Here is a 22,347-nt window from a genome sequence, read left to right on the forward strand (position 1 = left end):
TGAAGCAAAACAATGTCACCATGTAGCTAGAAAATGCTTTTTAAAAATCTGTCTTGAACATCTTGGTGAATGGTGGTTCCATTTCCTGAGATGGGGAGGAGAGGAGGGTATGGGTGGGTCAGGGTAGAGTTCCTTTTTGGCCCTGACAAATTGAGATTCCTACTAGACATCCGTTTGGAGTCATCATGTTGATAGAGTCCGGAGTGTCTGGCAGAGGTCAGGGCTCAATATAGTTTGGGAATCTCTGGCACATGTAGCAGAAAGCCATGGGATCAGGCTAAGTTTCCCAGGGAGAGGACATAGATCAGAGAAGGGGACCCAGAATACCCTTGTTTGAGTTGATGAGCAGAAGAGGAAGAACCAGAAAAGGAGCTGAGGAGCATCCGGTACAGAAGGAGGAAACTCAGGTGAGTGTCATGGAAGAAAAAGGTGAGAGGGTTTTAAGAAGGAAGTCTGCACACAGTTTGAAAAGTTTCAAGTAAGTATTGGAAGGTCAAGTTATTTCCTACAAAATGTGAAATTTTAAGCCTTTCTAGCACAATTGGCAGGTCTGACAAGGCTGGAAACCCATTCTGCATGGGAAAAACCAGCTGCAGGCCCAGAGCCTGTGCCCATCTGTGGGTGGGCCTGGGCTCTCCAGCTTCCCATCCTCCCATCCAGTCCTTCTTTTATTAATGTCTCCCTGATTATTAGGTTTGTCAGTCCTCATTTATCATAATGCTTACATCGCTGAGTGTCCCACAGGAGAGCACTGTTTCTCTATGCATAGGTTTCTCCATCAAAGCCAGGAAAACAAAAGGTAGCCTGAAAAAGCTGTGTGTTTAAAAGCAAAATTGAAGAGAGCATATTTCTATGTGGAAGTAATGAATTGTCTGTGTGCTTAAGAAGGAAACAAAGCCTCTTCAAAAGCAACAGCTCTGCCTGTTTTACTCAATTATAATCCATTACCTTCTTGGCTTCTGTAGGCTTTTGAGTCAACCCTGCTCTAAATTCCTTTGCAAATTTTGTTTCCAGAACAAATATTTCTCAAATGTTCTCATGATGTTACTTTTCCCATTCAGTTACTTTTCCTATTCAGTTAACCTCAGTGAGTCCTGACCTTTGGTGTCCGTATTCTGTGAACACAATAGGAACTGGTTGAGGAGGTTTTTCACATCTAAATTCACACTTAGGAGCATTTATCCATTGTCTTCCACTGACTCCTCCCAGTTATCAATTTGGTACCAAGTGTTACCTGCACCAAGGCCCTGACATCCCCAGTTCAAATCAAATTTGACCCAAATGACCATTTTCTAATCATTCCACATGCAGGAGACCATCTTGAGAACAAGGCAAAGAGTGTCTGCACAGCAGGAAGGTTTACTCTGGTCCCTCCCAGAGCCCTGCCACTAGGGGGGCTGCCACCAGCCTCAGGGGCGGCGTGAGCCATGTGGCTCTGCACCTGATGATCTGAGCCTTCTCGCCATCCCTTCCCTGCGGTCAGTTCCTCACCTTGCCACCGATGCCCTAGTCATCACTTCCTGGTGACAGGAAGGTCCTATTTCTGGGTACTGATTATGTTAAGTCATAATAGTGTTATAAGTTAGAAGCTTCATCTTCCAGAAGGGGAAACTAATCTATTTAGTCAAATCTTTTGCTGCAGATTCAAATCAGTGTCATCTTGTGGTTAAAAGCTTCATCTCTGGGCCATACTGCTTGCAATCAAATCCCATTTTTGCCATTTGTTTTACTGTCATCTGTTAAAACAGGAATAATAGTAAATTTACCTCATATGTTGTGAGGATATATGAATTAATGTGCAAAGTCCTTGATTAATAGTGGTTGGCATATAAAAAATGCTCAAATTTTTGCTGACTATAATATGTCATTTATTATTATTATTATTATGGCAGACTTTTCCATCTTCTTTCCATTTAGCTTTTGTGGACCACTGGGCTGATTAAATTTTTTCTATTTGGAGTACCATCCCAAATTCTTCCACAAAATTTTCTGATTCATGCACAATTCCCTATACCCACCCTTTCCTGCAGAGAAGTTTCTATTAATAATTTATAGCCACCTGCATATTATTAGAAGATATATAATACCTATATTCATCTATAGTGAAACACATTTATAATTTATTATCAGAAATTAATAGAGGAAATCACTCACATATATCAAAATCTTTCACTTGTTAACAGTCACATTTTTCTTCACTTATAAACCCTTCAATCAGTTCTTTACTCTGAATTCCTTTGACATTTAAGATTGAATATGGTCATTTTGCATTGTTCTTCATGCTGTTTTGTGATTTTTTTTACATCTAGTTTCTTATTTCCATTTTGCTTTTCACAACAAAACCATGGCTTGCTTTGAACCTTGTATGATTTCAGAGGGCTAATCAGTATTCTGGATATTTTCACATTTGCTCCCTCACTATCTTTCATCTTCAGTGACTATTTTAGTGCATGTTTGTGTAATTTAATGTTTTAAACTTATTTTTCAACTTTTGTTGCAAAAAGCACAAGTAATTCCTACATATCCTTCACACAGATCCCCCACCTGTTGACACCTTACATAACCACAGTATAATTATACAAAATAGGAAGCTAATATTGATTTAGTACTATTAACTTATCTATGGTCTTTATTCCAATGTTATCAATTGTCCCACTTATGGCATTTTTCTGGATGAGATTCCAATCCAGGATTCCACATCGCGTTTAGCTGACATGTCTTCTTGGTCTCCTACAATTTGTAAAAGTTCCCTAGCCTTTGTTTTCTTTCATGGCCTTGACACTTTAAAGAGTATTGGCCAGTTATTTTGTAAAATGTCCCTGTTTTGGTCTGTCTGATATTTTCTCATGATTAAATCCAGGTTATGCATTGTTGACAAAATTCCACATACCTGATGCAATGCCACTTCACTGGGAATAGGGAGGCCTCTTCCACTGGTAAAGAAAACTCATCAGAAGTTAGGACCTCAGTGTCCCCAGCTGTGTCACAGGGTCCCCACATATCCCTGTGCTGGCTTACAGGATACCATTCTATGCCCTCACTTCAACATGAGCCACTCTGTGAGGTTGGGAGTTCAATTTGTGCTGTAATTCAGTTAATCACAGAATGCGGTTCTGCCTTTGACTTTCAGCAATCTCAGCCCTGCAGCTGCAAGAGCTGGGGTCCTTCAGAGCACACACACGTCATTTATGTGGTGTCTGAGCTGGGAATTTGAATCTGTGAAATCATCCTTTTTTTTTTTTTTTCACCACTTTGTCCAGCAATATTTAGGAGTAACCAGCCATCCTCATATTTGTTAGATTTCCAAAAATGTTTGAAAGTATCATATACAGTTATCCAGCATCTTGTTTCTTATAAGTGGTTGATGAGGAGTATCCAGTGCAGACATTTTGCGTATCTCTATTGTCGGATCCTGCCGTGGACTATCAGTGCTCTATTTACTACTGGATATAGAGTCATTGCCATCTTTAATCAGATTAGAGAGCCAATTCCAGAAATACTAGAATCAATTTAGAAAATTCATCTGTAAAATTCTGTTCCTCTAGAACCACTCTTGGTACCAAAATGTCTGTGTTCATCAGGGTTCTCCAGAAAATAAGAACCGACAGTGTGTATATGAAAGAATTGGCTTGTATGATTATGGAAGCTAAGAAACCCAGACCCAGGAGAGCCGATGGTATCGTCTCAGTCCAACTCCAAGCCCAAGAGCCAGAGAAGACTGATGTCTCAGCCTGAAGATAGTAAGGCAGAGAGAATTTTTATTACTCAGCCTGTTTATTCCAGTTAGGTCTTCAACAGATTGGACAAGGCCAGCCACACTGGAGAGGGCAAGCTGCTTTACTCAGTCTACTAATTCAAATGTTAATTTCACTTAGAAACACAAATATACCCACAAATAATGTATAACCAAATATCTTGGCACCCAATGGACCAGTCAAGTTAACACATAAAATTAACCCATTATACCTTCTCAGCATATCAAATCAGGAAGCAATGATACCATTTTGTCTGATTACTCATGTTTACTTAGATAAGGCAGAGACTTCCAAGTTTCTCTGCTGTAACATTACTGTTTTCATATCTGGTACTTGTGGGGAGATATTTGAGACTATATAAATATATATAGTATTCTGGTAAGAATTCACTACTCTCATTATTTATTTTGTTTCTCAACTTGTCCTAAATTTGAATGTTAGGAACTTCTCTTTAAATCATATTTAAATAACTTCTATTTAGGAATTCTCATGTTCAGATATATAAGATTAGCATAAATAACAAGACTTCTCTATGATTATAGCATTATAGATGTATTTGCATAGAAATCTCTGAAGTACTTTTTACTCTAAAAAAACATTTAATTTAAAGATTCTACACAAAATAATAGGAACTTAATAGCAGAAAAAAATAAAACAGCAAACAAAATGACCCCTCCCTACTACCAGCAATTTATTTTATTCTTGCAGATCAATAACTGTTAATGGGAACTTTGTTGAAATGTGAGAAAGACATTCTTACCAGCTAGAGATTCTATTTCGGTAAAATGTGAAGAAACATGAAAACACTGACATTTGCAAGTAACTTGTATGGATTTGATTTTATGAATAATATATAGCATTTAGTGCTCTTATACTTTTTATAACTCATTCATTTATATCACAAAATTTTAAAGCTGAAAGAGCTTAATATACCATCTATATTTATTGGTTTCTTTCACTTCAAGTGCTAGAAAGCAATTCTAGCTATCTCATCCCCAAATGAATTCTTTGAAAGGATACAAAGTAACTTGTAGAACTGGGGGAAATGACTAAGGGATCTGGCTCAGAAAAGACAGGTGTTGGAGGGGCTGCAGGAATCCATAAGGAAGGGATTAATGAGCAGACCTTCTGAAGAGCCTCTTCCTCTCTGAAAATAGTCTTTGTGTGATTCCAGTCAATGTTCAAATCTCCAGGACAGAGCAAGTAATGTGCCCTGATTGACAATCCCCAAAAGACTGGGTCATTTGGGGAGGGATAGTGTCTTGACTTGGGGTTCCCTAGATTCTGACTCTCAGACAAGGATTCAAGAGCAAGCAATCCTTTTAAGAGCTGATCCTAGAGTTTTATTTGGGAGTGGAGAACAGAGGCAGGGAAGGGAAAGAAGCCAATAAAAGATGTGTTGACAAAGCAGTTCCCATTCTGGGCAGCTAGAGCTTAGTCTCACAGGAAGACAGTTCAGAACACACATCGGAGTTATCTACACTGAATGATAGGAAGCTAGGATATTTTCCAACATACGTATTTACATGAGTTGAGGGCTCCTGAGACATTAACTCTTGGGTACTTCTGGCTTGCTCTGTATGTGAATTGAGCATGCTATTATAACTAGCCCAAAGTTCTCAGGCAGAGTCTTAGGAGTTTGCAATGAGTGGCTTTCTGTGTGAGTGGAAGTGGTGATGAGAAGACATGGTGGGGGAATGCACATGTCTGCTGCAGTGGTTTCCTTATGCAAAACTGGGATGTTTTTACTAGAAGATGGAGATGAGCTGGGGAGGCAAAAATGGTAGGCATGCATTTCAGTTGAATGCCACCCTCTCATTTTACAGAAATAGTTGTTTGCAGGTCAAATTGCAATTAGAATGCTTTCAGCTGCAAGTAGGAGCGTGTCAAACTACAAGTGGCTGAAAGAATGGAGATTAGACCAGGCACAATAGGTTTCAAAATGCTGTGGCAAAAGCAACCTCCATCGGTGGCTTAACACAACAGAAGTTTATTTCTCACTCATGCCAAGTCGGCTGAGGGTTCAGGCAGCTCCTTACAGCAGCTGTGTTTAGGCATTCATTGGCTCATCATCTCAGGCTGCTTGGAGTTTGGGCTCCTCCGTAAATGTACATACCTCCCTGATTACCACTGCGGGGAAGAGCAGCAAGGAGTCAGCACTGGGCATGGCACACAGCCCTTCTGGTTACATTTCATCCCAAGGCACAGAGCCATGCTTTGGTGGCAGGGAAGTGCTGTGCTCTGTGTGTCTGCAAGTGGAGAGAAACGGGACATTGGCAACCGGAGACATAAGTATTCCCAAGGGTTTATTCTTTCCCCAAGAGAAAATCTGGGGTAGGTAGTCCCAGGGCTGTTTCAGTGGCTCAGCAATTATTGAAGCCTCAGATGCTTGCAGTCTCTCAGTCTGGCATCCCTGATTCATCAGGCACATCTTTTTCTCATGAGAGGAATACAGCAGCTCCACATTTACATCCTCTCACATTAGTATCCAAACACAGGAAGAGATGGAAGGGACCTCTCTCTTTTGTAATCAGGTATGGTGGGGCCTCCTTGCCTGTCAGTGCTTCCCACAACCACCCTTCATCAGTGAAGAAAATCTTGCCTCACAACAAGCTTCTCATTACACCTCACTAGTCAGAACTAGTTATATGGAATCAGCCTGGCTGCGAGGGAGATGGCAAAGTGAGCATCTGACATTTTCATTCTCTCATGAGAAGCAGGCCCTGCCAGCTTAGAAAAAGAGGCAGGGGAATGGTTGTTGGGATCAAAATCAACAGGATACCACGTGTCTGCCACACACAACAGCATCTTCTAGGTCCGAATATAGAAAAATCAAATATTTGCCCCAGGTCACCATGTTAAAACATGACTTCCTAAGCTCTTATCACGTGGGACTCTGAATCACTACTGCTGATGGCAGAGTTGGACTCAATCACAACCTCCGGAGAAAATTGATTATTTCCTGAGATCTAATATCAAGCACCTCCTGGGAACAAGTCTGTTTGGCTGATTAGATGAAAAATGATGGCTCTGGCTTGATAATTCAGAACAATTCAAAATAAGTTTCTACTACACAGTTTTTCAGAACTCAATAAAAATGGTAGACTGCAGATGAGTAGGAAACAGGGCCTTAATTGTGAAATTTTCCCTCCTGAAAGACACACCACAACTCGGCTTATTTTTCAACAGAACAGATTCTCAGACACTAGGGAAAATTGAAAGACACTAAATAATTAGTTACTGTGTATTTTAGAATCATACACATTATCTGGGACTTTAATCACAGTTAAAAATTAGAAGAGATGGTAGCAGAGACTTCTTCCTGTTTTCAAATATCAGCTGTCTAACAGTTTCCAGTTAAATTGCTTATGATGACAACAGAAGAAAAGAGATTGCAATACATCAAAAGTGAAAACTTAAAAACAATTATAATAAATGGGAAGAACGTCCCTAAGTTTAAAGCAAATGGAGCTGGACTAAAAAAAATATTCCCATTTAGTCTTTTATTCTGAAAACAAAGACAGTTTAAAAACATTAGAACATGTTTTCTATCCCCTCTGTCTGCCTCAGGGATCCAGAGTCTGCCCCAAACACAAAAGACATTTGCTTCTCTAAGAAGTCTAGAAATATTCTTCCCCAATCTCTTCTTCTCCTAGATTATTTCAGAGATATTAATCTGCCACCTCAAAAATTCAGCTCAGGAAGTTTGTAAGTTAGTTCCCAGAATGCAGTGTGCCATCACCAATCACAAGTCAGGCATGGAGAGAGGAGGTTGGGTAGAAAGGATCCTGGGGGCTGTGCATGTGTGACCCATGTCAGAGACACTGTGTGTGAACTTGCTTGTTTTAGGTGTGCAATATCTGATGACTAACATTTACTGAGTGCCTACTCTGGGCCATGCACTATTTTAAACGCTTTATATGAATCAACCAGTAACCCTCACAAGAACCCCATGAAGTAGACACTATTATTATTTATTCTCATTTATAATTCTCATGGGATTTGAATCTAGAGAATCTAAACCAATTCTATACTCTTAATTACATTTCTGTATGGTTCTTAAAATATATATAGTGAAACAATTTGTTTGCATTGATGTGCATATTTATGTAGGTATAGACAAATATGTACATACATATGTTTGTCAACTGATCAATGTGAAGATATAGAAAGGCATGAGCTGAATAATATTCCATTGTGTATATGTTCCACATCTTCTTTATCCATTCATCTACTGATGGACACTTAGGTTGCTTCCATTTCTTGGCTATTGTAAATAGTGCTGTGATAAACATAGGGGTTCATCTGTCTTTTTCAAACTGGGCTGCTGCATTCTTAGGGTAAATTCCTAGTAGTGGAATTCCTGGGTCAAATGGTATTTCTATTTTTTTTTTTTTGAGAGGGCATCTCTCATATTTATTGATCAAATGGTTGTTAACAACAATAAAATTCTGTATAGGAGAATCAATGTTCAATGCACAGTCATTAATTCACCCCTAGCCTAATTCTCGTCAGTCTCCAATCTTCTGAAGCATAACGAACAAGTTCTTACATGGTGAACAAATTCTTACTTAGTGAGTAAGTTCTTACATGGTGAACAGTACAAGGGCAGTCATCACAAAAACTTTCGGTTTTGATCACTCATTATGAACTATAAACAATCAGGTCAATTATGAATATTTGTTTGATTTTTATACTTGATTTATATGTGGATCCCACATTTCTCCTTTTATTATTATTATTATGTTTTTTTAAAATAAGATGCTGAAGTGGTAGGTAGATGCAAGATAAAGGTAGAAAACATAGTTTAGTGTTGTAAGAGAGCAAATGTAGATGATCAGGTGTCTGCCTGTAGACTATGTGTTAATCCAAGCTAGACAAGGGCAATAATACATCCACGGGTGCAGAAGATTTCTCTCAAAACAGGGGGGTGAGGTTCTAAGCCTCACCTCTGTTGATCCCCAATTTCTCACCTGATGGCCCCCCTGCGACTGTGCCTGTCTTAGGTTGTTCTTCCCTTGAGGAATCTTACCCGTCTCTGGCTAGCCAGTCATCTCCGGGGCCATACAAGGAAATGTAAAGTTGGTAAGTGAGAGATAAGCCATATTCTTTGAAAAGCTTAGCTTTTTACTTCTTTGCAGATTTATGCCCTGTGGCTTCTATGCCCAGCATTTCTCTTGAGGTATCTTTACCACTTGGAGGGGTTATGATACTCGGTGAATTCAATATGAGGCACGAATTCTATTTAAGGGTTGTAATTAGGCAGGAAGAAGAAAAGCTATAGAGGTAGCAGATGGAAGAAAACATGGGAAGATTGATTATTTCTTTGACATATCTTCTTGTAGATTAACTTAAGCATGTATAGGTTTTAAACTCCTAATTAAATTGCACACACATTAACATAATAGGAATACAGTTACATAACCAAAGCAGATCTATATGGTATTTCTATTTTGAGCTTTTTGAGGAACCTCCATACTGCTTTCCATAGTGGTTGAACTAATTTACATTCCCACCAGCAGTGTAGGAGGGTTCCCCTTTCTCCACAACCTTGCCAAAATGGAATATTATTCATCCATAAGAAGAAAACAAATCCTATCATTTGCAACAACACGAATGGAGCTAGAGGGTATTATGCTTAGTGAAATAAGCCAGGCGGAGAAAGATAAGTACCAAATGATTTCACTCATATGTGGAGTATAAGAACAAAGAAAAACTGAAGGAACAAAACAGCAGCAGAATCACAGAACCCAAGAATGGACTAACAGTTACCAAAGGGAAAGGGACTGGGGAGAATGGGAGGGAAGGAAGGGATAAGGGCGGGGAAAAAGAAAGGGGGTATTACGATTAGCAGGTATAATGTGTGTGGGGGTCATGGGGAGGGCTGTGCATAGAAGACAAGTAGTGATTCTACAACATCTTACTATGCTGATGGACAGTGACTATAATGGGGTTTCTGGGGGGGACTTGGTGAAGGGGGGACCCTAGTAAACATAATGTTCTTCATGTCATTGTAGATTAATGATAACAAAAAAAAATTTAAAAAAAGAAAGGCACGAGCTAATAAGTTGATGCTAATATGGTAAAGGCTGGGGTAGGGGATATATTTATATAAGTATGATCTGTCTTTCAACCTAGGGGCCCCAAATATAGAGAAAATAGGTGAGAAGACCCATGTAAAGAGACAGATAAAGATGGACACTCACACTGGGTAAAATACTACTAGACCTGGCTCCTGGCCCTGCCTGCATTGTCATACTAGTCAGTTAATGGTGTTATAATCTTAAGTAAATAATATAATCTCAAGTATAATCTACCTCAGGAACAAATAACTTTTATGGACTGCCTTTATCTCAGAATTCTATAAAGGGGCATCTCTACTTGTCATCTGCAAAGAAGTGTAGGAAAACTGCTCTGCCCTATCAGCTGTATGTTTTCCAGACCTCATTGCGTACTAAGACCCAAGGAGAGCTGATAGGACTTCTCTCACCCTCCCTTTTCCCTTTTTGTTCTTTGAGGGTAAAGAGGAGCATGTAGGGGGGCATCAGAGAGTGAGACAAATAAATATCTTTTCAATCATACCTACCTTTATGTTTGTTTTCAGGTCTTAAGTTACTGTGGATAGTGACAATGATAGAAAAATGTAAGCTTGTATGTATTTTAAAACCCTGGAAGGATAAAATTGGTTACATAAAACTTCAAAATTTATAAAAAGAAAAAAATGAAGAAAGAAAATACAAAACGAAGTGTGAAGGAAAAATATCAAGGGGAGGTAAGATTGCATAGGTAAGTCTGAAGTAGTTCATACTCATGATGATTGTGAGTGACTCTTGGACTGGATTCAAGTCTAAGAGAGAGATGTATGGGAGCTATCTAAAATGAAGTGACTTAGAAAGACTGAAAACAAAAGGAATAAAAAATGTATCCCAGGCAAATAATGGTTAAGGGCATGTTCCTTGTCTTCATTGACTGATTGCAGGGGAGCCCACAGGTATTCCAAGGACAGCCTAAGCAGTGCAGAGCCATCATGGGTTCTTAATTTGGGATTTATGAACTTGGATGCCAAAACAATTTTATCTTTATTTTCACCAATCTCTAACAGAAATTCAGTATTTCTTTCAAACACTACATCATCAAAACATAGTAACTAAAAGTATCTGAATTCTTTTGAATACTTCCACCCCTTTCTCCTATGTTAAAAATCTTAAGGAATGCAATAGACAGAAAACCAAAACAAACAAATAAACAAGCTCTGTTTGGCTTCCGGGTCCCAATTCCAAAGTGTGTGGGTGGAGGAGGGGGTTTTCCCATGCATGACACCAAGCAATTCTCAAATAACAATAGGGTGTTCAACAATTCAACTCAGTTCTGACACTATCTGCCTGGAGACAGCACCAGATCACCCAGATTAAGGACTCAGTCCTACAAAATTGCCCTCCAACTCCCACTCCAGATGCCATTCACAAGCTCCAGCTGTTGCTTGTGCTTCTGACTGACGCCAACCTGCTGAGAGCTCCCTTGCGCACTATGTGAGAACTCAACCCGGGAAAGGGTTCTTAACTGGTTGAGAAAGGATGCATGAGCAGGCTGAGCAGGTACAAACAAAAAAGGTCTTTTAAAAAGGCCAAAGCACACCCTCCAGGAGGGAGTACAGCTGTACTCCAGAGAGGAGCAGCCCAGGGGAATTCTGGTTGTGTGGTCTTACAGCTAGAGTTCAAGTAGGGGGTGGAATATTCATAGGGTTAGGCAGGGTATTCTCAGGAAAGGAAGGGGACTTCTGGGAAACAGGGTGACACCCTCTTTTTGTCCTTAGATGTTCTGCCTTGGAACTGTCATAGCACCAGTGTGGTTTTTAGTATACAAATGAGTGCATAGCGTATTTTGAGCTGAACTCAGGGTCAACCTTACCATGTTGGAACTAGCCAGTTTTGGTAGGTCTGTTATCTATAATCTCACTCCCCACATCCTTCCAGAATGTTTAGGATATAAACAAACATCTAACTGAATGTAAACACTAGCCAAAGTTCCCAACAGCCTTCCTGCTTATGTCTGGCTGTCTACCTACCGTAACAGAGCGGCTCACAGAATTCAGAAAAACACCTACCTTTACCAGTTTAAATAAGAATACTGTAAAGATACAAGTTAACAGCCAGAAGAAGAGATACATAGGGTAAGATCCCAAATAAAGGAGCTCTGTCCTCATGGAGCTCAGGACCTGGCTCAGTGGTGCATTGACACATTCTGGTTCCCCAAGCATGGAAACCCTCTCTGACAGGAAAGCAGGATGCAAAAAGGAGAGAGAGCAAAATGGTCTTCTCATGGGTTTTTGTGAAGGCTTCATTGTGTTGTCATGATTGACAAAATCATTGGCTGTTGGCTGATTTTAATCTCTAGCTCTTCCAACCTCTCCTCTCCCAGGGGTTGGGGGATTGGAGCTCAGAGGTCCTGCCCTCTAATCACATGGTTGGTGCCCCTGGTAGCCTACCCCTACCCCTGGGTGGGCTCTGAAAGACTCCATTAACATAACAAAACACCCATTTGACGTTTATGTCTTTTTATGTCTGAAGTCTTTTTTAGGAATGTGGACGAAGACCAAATATACCTGAGAAATATTTTTTGGTCATCTGAATGGCCAGATATGTATTTCTTATAACTCACACACAAGGAAACAAAAAGGTCATAGCAACAATGGCAATCAAATAGAAAATAAAAGGAAAAAGTGATTCAATTCCAAATAGCCACTAAAAATATTAAATGCTTATTCAACCAGTCCTATATAAGAAAGCTAAAATATTTTAATGAAGGACATAGATGGCTTGATTAGGGAGACAGAGTGGCTGAAAGGAAGATTCAATTTTGCGGAACTGTCTGTGGGGAAAATGCAAGTTCCAATGGCAGGATCCTCACCTGACCCTGAGCTTGATGATGTAACTGGCCTCCTGCTGGGCTAATGCCTCCACATCCTAGGTAATGAGCCAGTACTGACTGAGTCACTGGATAAAGAGTTCTGCAGAGACAGAGGTGGGTTACGGACCTGCAGACTGCTGGATGCAGACATGATCCTAGTGCTCGAGCTACCTCTGGGAGAATGAAGCCAGATATAAACCCTTTTATCCTAGGAACATTTCATTGTCATTTCTCAGTCTAGTTGAATCCATAGTGAACTTGCCCAGGGCTGAAACCCTCAGGCAACACACTGTGCATCTCCCTTCCTATTATATAAACACAAAATATAAACCCATCACATAACAATGTTAAAAAAAAAAAAACAAGGAAAGAACAAAAATTTCAGAATGATCTTAATGATCTATGTATGGACGTTTTTTAAATAAAGAAAAGTGATGAAGAGGGTCAAATCTATGTTGAAAGTATGTATTTTAAAAGAAATCATTTACAAATAGGCTAATTTGCTATGGGGGTGAGGGTAGAGTTGAGGAATAGGTGTCTTCCTAGCTTACATTTTAAATCTAAATAAGTTTCAGATATTAAAGTTATAAATATAAAAAATAGAACCATATAAGCTGCAGAATATAATGTAGGTGGATGTTTATATAGATTCAAGGTAGAGGAGTCCCTACTCAGACACCAAAGGTAGAAACAATAAGGTACAATAAAAAGATTTGATGTCATGGAGATTTAATTCTTCAGGACATAAAAAACACGTTAAAATATACAGACAAGTGAAAACTAAGAGAAAAAAATGTTCGCAGCATTTATGGAACACAAGGGGTTAATAATCTGCACAGAGAGCTCTCATTTGTCAGTGAGAACAAGGCAAGTGCCCCACAAAACAGCACCTGCGAAGGAAACAGCCATTAAATTGGTGATACATTTTCCAACGTACAATGAAAGAAATTCAAAACAATACAGTGAGCTACTTTCTCCAATGATTGTGTTGACAAAGTAGGTCTTTATTTTGAAGACCATAGCTAATAATCAAGGAAAGATTTTTACTTATTGCTGGTAGATACATAAATTAACCTTTGTGGAGAGCAGTTCAAAAAATTTGTCCAAAGTTATTATAAGAAAAAATATTCACATTACTTGGCCAAGTAAAGAAAAAGTTATTTCATAAAATGATTTACATTGTAAGTATATATGAAAATTACACATAACTGAACAAAGAATATGTTATAAGCAATACAAATTACTCCCTAATGAGAAGTAAAAACAATTTAATAGGTAGTAGTTCTTTCAGTAATTATAATCTACTGTACCTAATGTTGTCTTTTCCCCATAAAAATTTTAAATTATCACTAATATTACTGATTTAAATATCACTGATTTAAACCAGGGGCTTAAATTTCTTATATTTGCACACCATAATGTAAGATACATAAAGGGGGAATGATTTACTGCAACTTTATGAATACCCTCTATCCTCATACCATGAAGCCTTTTACCCAGAGAAAAAAGAAGGGAGGGGGGAGAAAAGATCCATTCTACGCTACATAGTATAGTTATTATAAAATATATTATTTGTATAATTTAAGGGTTAGTAAACTAATTGAAAGATATCTCCAGTATTATGCATTTTATAGTGTGGTAGAAGTTATATGCAACTGCAGACAGGCAATTATCCCTTTTTTGCAGCCTGGAAGAATATGTCCTCATTTTTGTCAGTTCCATTCCATTTCTTTTATGCTGGTGTTCCCTATTCTTTCTTCATCAAGAATATAATTCTAGGTCACGCTAACCTGAACATGTTGGGGATTATCAATATTCAGTTCTGTTATCTTGCCTTGCAAGGTAAGAGAATGAGAGCAAATATTAAGTTAGCTTATGTGCAACATATACCTTTAAAGATAGCAAACTGAATCTGTATGAAGTAATTCTCTGACTGCAAATATGTGCTGGTCCCCAGTGTTGCCAATTCTTGGTGTACTATGAAATATATAAGCTGGTGTGCCAATGAGAAATAAACCCCCATTTCCATGACATAGAAGAAAGCACGTCGGTGGGAGGTAAGCTCCTGCTTTTCAATGTAGCAATCCCAGGGGACATGGCCTTTCATGGTTAATTTTATGTGTGAACTTGCCTGGACCAGGGGATGCCCAGATATCCAGTTAAACATTATTTCTGGGTGTGTTCATGAAGGTGTTTCTGGAATAGATTCACATTTGATTTGGTGGACTGAGTAAAACAGATCCCCCAACCCTTAGTGTGGGTGGGCATCATCCAATCTGTTAAGGGTCTGAATAGAACAAAAATGTAGAGGAAGTCTGAATTATCTCTCTGCCTGACTGTTGAGCTGGACTTTCTTCTATGCCCTCAGCACTCTTAGTTCTCAGACTTTCAGACTTGAACTGGATTCTACACTATTGGCTCTCTAGTCTTGGGACACCACTGCTAGATACTGACATATCATCCATAATTTTCCAGAAGAAACTGAGATGCAAATTCTGAAAATGTTCACACATTCCAAACTATGGAGATGCTAATAACTGTGTCCATTGGGTTAACCCAGGCAAAACAGGATACCACCTGGGGTTGAGGAACCATAGGTAGAGATGTAGGAAAAGAAACCGGGGTTGATCATTAGAAACCAGATGAGCTGGACTATCAGTTTTTTAGACTTGTACCCAACATGCCAGGCATGGTTGTGCTGCCATGAGTTCAAAGGGGTCAGTGCCCTGGAATGTTCAGACTGGTATTGAGAGTGGATGAATAAGCTGGGACACCACCTAAGGTATAATTCTGAAAACAGACACTAAATCCAATAGAGTTCCTACAGAGGGATCTGAACTGCCTGTACCCTAAAGTGATATTTGACATTGATGAGCCATCTCAGGTATCATTCCCCTGGGTGCTTCCTCCTCTCCCCACCCCTCTAGCTTCAACTTCTAGAATTGGCTCAATTCAAGTACCTGAGGCTCAGATGACATCATCCTTTCTGAAAACTTTGGTTTACTAAATACTTCAGGGTCTTCGCCTAAATATTAAAGGAACAATGAGAAAAAAAAAAAGCTCATTGCTTCCCAGCACTAATTCTTCTCATTGGGTTTTTTATTTGAGGGGGTCTTCAGATCTGTTTTTGGGTTTGTATGGGAAAAATAAAAGACCTTTATGAAAAGATAGTATAATTCCAAGTCAGGGGATTTGAGGGGAAAATAGGATTTAGGGTTTATCAAAACTTGAAAGCTGAAAACAAAAAGTGATTTTAGTTTCTGAAATAAACTCTGGATCTGAGGGGTAGGTGTGATTCTGAAATTTCAAATCTGTGTAAAACCAGTACTCTTTCCAAAAGCCTTCTTACCTGTGGTGTAATTTGTCTTATAGTGCCATTTGTTCAAAGGACAATGGAAGACGGTTTTGTTTTTGTTTTTGTTTTTTTTAAGAACAAACTTCTGAAGTGGGTGAAAATTTTCAAATTTCACCAAACATTTCTTCAAAAGTTACTAGTAACCCCTGAGCTCTGAGCTAAAATGGGTAAATACATGAATGGTAATTTCTTGGTCTTGCTGGGTATAAAAGCATGCTGGTAGGTGCCCAGGCAATGCGAAGCAGAAAACTGGCAAGTGGACATCTCATTTTCTATGCAACTCATGTTTCTACTTTATTCACTCTGGAAACTTGTTTAACACATTTAATATATTAGAGTAAATAATTTCAAAAAAATTTCCATAATTATGCATAATATTATGAACAAAAGTAATTGAAAAACACCAAGAGTATTTTTTTAAATTACCCATTTGAAAATTGAGCTTTAAGAGTTCACATTAAATATAGAAACTTGGAATAAAAAAAGTTTATAGAACCTATGTAATTGAAGAGGTCTATGAATGAGTGGGTGGGAGCACAGTTTGGTATTGTTGACTGAGCATCAGTGTAAGAACTAGACAGAGTTCTTTTCTAATTGCCACCACAGTTTGAGTTTTGTAGCAAGAGGATGCTTTAGTCCAGGGGTTCTTGAACAGTCTATGAACTAGCAGTGACATGGACTGAATTGGGTGCCTCTCTCCTCCACCGGAAAAGATACCTAGAGTCTTTAGAGGTAACCAAGTTAAAATGAGGTCATTGGAGTGAGTCTAAATCCAATAGGACTGGTGTCCTTGTAAAAAGGGACATTTGGACCCACAGATAGACATGCATAAAAGAGAAATAACATGAACAGACACAGGGAGAAGATGGTCATCTACAAGCCAGGAGGGGGATTTGGAACAGATTCTCCCTCTCAACCCTCAGAAGGAACCAGCCCTGCGGACACCTTGCTTTTGCATTTCTAGCTTCCAGACTGTTACACAATAAGACACCGCTGTGGCACTTTGTTACGGCAGCCCTAGTGAATGAATGCAGGCGGTTAGTGCATATTATTTTACAACTGTGTACAAGATTTTGTGTGTTTGTGAGTGGAAGAACACATTTTTCCTCCTTTCCCTTCCTCTTCCTACCACTGGACAAAGTGCTAGGATAATGGAAGGAAACGGGTTCTTTAGAAAGCATTATCTTAAATAGGCAGAAGTGGGTCAATGTCCTGGGAAAGGGGTCACTGTTTTCAGTTTCATATTGGAGAAGGGGTATTATCAGAGACTCCTGATTGAGGAAGACGAGATAAGCCCCAGAAGGATGCCCACATTCTGCTGAGAATTTTTGGCAGGCAAGATGCCTCTCTACTGCCCCTGTGGGAATGGGGTGGGCAAAATCCTCAATGAGAAGTCTCAAAGCTGTGGGTAGTGGAGGAAGGGGAAAAGCCAGCCCTGTAGCAATGAAGGTACAGGGCTTTTTCCAGACCAGGAGGGCTCTGCTCCAGAATGGAGTGTGATATAAATTCATTAAATGCACCATAAATGGACTATGAGAGCATTTGGAAATAGTCTTGTCTGGGACCTAGGGTGGTGCATGATGACCTGTGCTATGAGGGGAGTAAAGAAACTCTGGGGGTACTTAGGGCAGTTCTACCTCTGAGGATGGAGACTGTGGTGACAAAATGAGATTGCTGGGTCTGCTGCATTCAAGGCAAGTCCTTTCCCCAAAGGCAGTCTGTCTAGAAATCACTCAATTAGCAAACCTCTAGAATTGATTCACATTGACATTTTTGTTTGTTTGAGGGCTAGACATCTGAATCCTTGATCATTTATTGGTGGTAATGGACTGTTTAATCTACTCTTTTTCCCTATCACATATCACACAGTTACAGAAAAGAATCTTAACAATCTAAAGATTTCTCTCTTGGATCTATTCTGATCAAAGAAGACATTTTGAGATCTATTTACCACCAAAAGTGTTTTGTGTGAGATTAAAAAGTCTAAGACTAGTCCACTGTCACCTGCAGAGGCATTGGCAATCCAAGATACATAACAGATGGATACTAAACAGAATTTGAACCCAACATTCAGTCTAATAAAAGGCCAGCTGGGATACCTTCAAGTTTATAAAGTTTGTTTGAAGGTAGGACCAAGCCAGGGCTCAGAACGCAGAACGCTCTCCTATTCATTTGCAGTTTGGTGGGGGAGAGGGTCTGCTATTTCTCAGGAGGCTGACCTTATCTCCTATGGGAGCTTAAAAGCTTTGATTCCAAAATCAGCAAGAGTTCCCTCTACTCTCTTACTCTCCCTAGGGGGAGAGAGAGAGAGATAAACAGATGAATACTTGAAAGTGAGGGTTTAGGGATTCAGTGATTCTTCCTCTGAGGTGTGTGGGGAGATTTTTACCATTCCGAATCAGGGAGGAAATGCATCCCTTGTAAAGAACTTAATCTGAAGCCAGCAGTATTCAGATGAGGACTGAAAATGTTATACTGGAAACAGAGTGCCCTATGGGGTGTACTGGTATGGCAGAGGGCGTGCTGGTGGTGCAGAGCTGTGTCTAAGCTCTTGGTCCCGGGACACTGCTACAAGTCTAGAGACTGAACGGTGTAGGCCAAGGTGGGGAGAAACCTCAATACCTCTTCACCCACAGGTGGGGTTAGGGAGGGATACTGGTCTCCGTGAAGACTGAGAGATTTCCATGGAGGGGGCATATCAGAGTGGGTCTGTTTGCTCCTTTTCTCACTGGTGGAAACACGCGTAAGAACACACTGGAGGTGCACAGGATTTCTGGGCACTGTGAAAGTGCTCATTACCAGGAAGCTATCACATCTCAAATGCAGACATCCATGAACTCCTCTTTACCTCCCTAGATGCTTTGCCCAGGAACCATCTAGATGGCATTTGGTAAAGGGCTGACTATCTGAACATACAAAGAAAATATTCTACAGGCAAAAAATGAAAGAGGAACCTCTTTGGTGTGAAAAGATCCTTGGAAAAGATAAAGCTGGAGTAGGAGAGGGGGTTTCCCTGCTCAGGTGGTGGCTATGTGGATGTGTGAAGGGTTAAGAACTTAGGTTCAACCCCAGTCAGAAGTCAAATCTGAGGGAATGCACTGTTTGGTATATGCTTTTGGATTCTGTATGTGTTATGAGCTAACAGTAAGACAATTGAGGTCTAGACTTTACATTTTCCATGAGAAGCCAATAATACTAGAGTGTCAGGAAGATGTGTGATCTTCTCCCTAGGGGACATACAGCTTGAAAGACGATGTAATTTGAGAACCATTACTTGAATTATGGTTCTTGTATTTTCCCTTGCCAGCTGTTATAGCTGGGGACAGAGGATGCTGAAAGGTATGATGGCCACCATTGGATGTAGCCTACTCTGTGCTGGGTTCATGTACACATAACCCCTTATTAATCCTCACAAAACTCCAGGAGGTAGATATTATCACCTCTATTTTCATAATGAAGGATTTGGAGCTCTACAAGTTTAAATGATTTAACCAAGGTCAACAGTGGATCAACCATGGTGAAGAGCTTGGATTCAGATTGAGTTCTGCCCTCGTCCACAGCCCTGTCCGGGTTCTGTTCCTCTTACCACACTGTCTCCTTGGATGTATGAGTGTGTGTGCGTGTGTGTGTAAAGAGTCTTCTTTTGAGTAGAATGGTACTACTCACATGGCTAGAGGCTAGATGCCTTTCTTCCTTAGGCTTTCACCTTGGCAGCTTTGGGACAAAACTACATGGTTAATCCCCACCTCTATATTGAAGGTTCAAGTGAGGCTCAAAGCTGGGATTGTCTTGTCGAATTATTTTGTTAACCATCTTTATCGAGCAAGGAACTTTTAAAATGCATTATTCCTCTGAATATATTTATGTGAGGAACACTGAGTGAATTCAGTGGGAGACTGAAAGGGTTTGGGGGCCTTCACCAGAAATGTTGATTTATATGCACATATTTTGCCAAGTGAGATTTGTAAATTATAATATTTTATTCAATCCTTTTCTTTTGAGTCATGCAAAATATTCTTGAAACTATTCCTTGAAAATAATTTCATTGTGTCAAAGAGCTAAGGCTGTGGAGGGGATAGTATGAGGTCTGTTGCTGAGGGGAGAATGAAATAACCTTTAGTGAAAATTGAATCCAAATGGCTACAGATGATGGAGTTGACGTTGTGTCATTTAGCTTGTTTCACCACTGTGCTTTTCAGAATCTCCTGCAGCAACAGTGGTAAACAAAACCTTTGAAAATGTTGCTTCTCAGAGGTCTTACCATCACAGGAAAGAAATCTGAGTCTAGCCATTCTTGCCTCCGTTTGCTAAGATCAGAATTTCATTGGCTTGTCCGTTTTATGTTGTGCTTATGAACATATTTAACAAGTTGGTTCTCAGTACTTCTTCTTTCCTCAGTGTAAACACTGACCACTTTCATGGGTGGAAACATTGATATTCTTTTAAATTTGTTAAGGTCTTTGCATCTATTCTATCTTGCAAAGTTGGGCTTAGTCATCACATTATGTTGGGAATGCAAGATGGAGCTTTTCTCATTTCTCAGTCAATGTTTAACATGCTTTATTTAGTGGCAGAAAGCAAAGAATGCAGTGGTAGATGATTCCTGAGAGCTCTGAAATCCAGAAAAATTTCCTGGGAATTCTGAAACAGATTTTTTATGTTTCTTTTAATTTATGAGCTGAGGAAGTGATCAATATTAATATTCAAGGGGCTTGAATAGGAAACTATGTCAGGGAAAATTATTTTTGGTTCTTGATGACCAGTAATGAGACAATTGTACCATATTTACTCATATTTTTCTCTACACAGGCATTTCTGTCCATTTCTCACCTCCTCACCCTTCCCAGCTCCTACCAACTATGCCTCTAGTTTGAGGATAAAATCTGTGTCTCCTCGGAACCTGCTACATTTTTCTAGTTTAGGTTCTGTAGTTGACAACAGCACCAGATGATGCGTGGAAGCCTTTGTGAGAGCAGCTGAAGATACCAGAAACTTCCTGTTCCTGGAGTGTTTCCTAAGAGTTGCCAAGTTGGGTAATTTCTTAGCATATATGGCTTCCTTCTCTGGGGTCCCCTGGCCATTGGTTATATTTGAAGGCATTTTTAACTTGCATGATTTCTCCTCACTGCCCCACTATAGTTGTAAAATACTTTAGTTAAAGGGGAATTATTACTTAAATAAATGCAGAACACTCCTGGATCTGCCTCTTCATGTTTATTCACATGGAATAAACCTAGTTCTGTTCAGAATATCCATAGTCAAAAAATGCAGGGTTTATATTCCCTCATGTCTCAGGTTTACAAATGTTCCTATGTTGTCAAGGCTCCTCTTCCAGAGGAGTTGAAATGATATTTGGGTATGCCAAAGTTATATTTTTAAAAGTGTAGGAGATTCTTGGTTTTTAGTTTCTTACAATAAACATTAGGAGTGTTCTAAGCTGAGGGTATTCTGTTAATTCTCACTTAATATTCCTTTCTTTCTTTTCTTAAGTTATATTAGATCTTCTCACCATTCCCAGGAAAAACAATAGCTGTTTTTTTTCTAAGTGTCCCTTCTATATCTGCAGTTTCTGCCGATTTCTATCCAGGTTCTCTACTGGTTATAGTAGAAATCATAAGGCTGATGGGTAAATATCTGTTTGGGTTTTAGAAGCAGGCCCATAAAGGGGTTAAATAGCACAGAGAACATTGAAACCAAAGTAATAAAGGAGAGAAAAATGTTAATGCATGCCAGACAGCAGTAACAAACCATGTAATAAATAGTAAATGTTTTAGTCCAGTTGAGATGCTCTAACAAAATACTGCCAACTGGGTTGCTTGTAAACAACAGAAATGTATTACTCACAATTCTGGAGGCTGGGAGGTCCAAGATCAAGGCACCAGTGGATTCAGTGTCTGGGGGGATCTGCTTTCTAGCTCATAAAGCAGCTGTTTTCTCATTATAACTACACATGGAAGGGGCCAGGGTGCTCTCTGGGGCCTCTTTTTTTAAGAGCAATACTTTCACAGGGGCTCCACCTTCATAACCCAATCGTCTCCCAAAGCCCACCTCCAGATACCTGTAAACTGGGGGTTAGGTTTATGGCATATGACTTTTGAGGGAACACAAACATTGAATCTATTGCAGTAGGGAATTAAAATAAGATGTATTTCTCCAGAGCTTATTTCTTTAGTATCTCAAGACTGAACTTTTGAAAGACACACAAGAAAAATTCCCTTTACTAAGGACTTAATATAATGGAAATCTCTTCAGTATTTCAGTATCTAGTAAACTATCTATCCCCTGCCAGACTGAGGAGCCTCAAAAAAAATATCAGGCTGAAGAGGGGTC

The 22,347-nt window shown here is 39.5% G+C and overlaps 1 long non-coding RNA gene across 2 annotated transcripts in view; it reads left to right on the forward strand.

Annotated features, from left to right (window-relative positions):
• Positions 1-275: 275 nt before the first annotated feature.
• The window catches only part of LOC118970481 (uncharacterized), a 90,164-nt gene continuing 68,092 nt past the window's right edge, over positions 276-22,347 (forward strand). For both annotated transcript variants that reach the window (XR_005058536.2, XR_005058537.1), the window contains exon 1: positions 276-407. This is a non-coding gene — a long non-coding RNA (uncharacterized lncRNA). The remainder of the gene's footprint in view (positions 408-22,347) is intronic.

Source organism: Manis javanica, chromosome 3 (genome assembly GCF_040802235.1).
Source record: "Manis javanica isolate MJ-LG chromosome 3, MJ_LKY, whole genome shotgun sequence".
Classification (NCBI taxonomy): domain Eukaryota; kingdom Metazoa; phylum Chordata; class Mammalia; order Pholidota; family Manidae; genus Manis; species Manis javanica.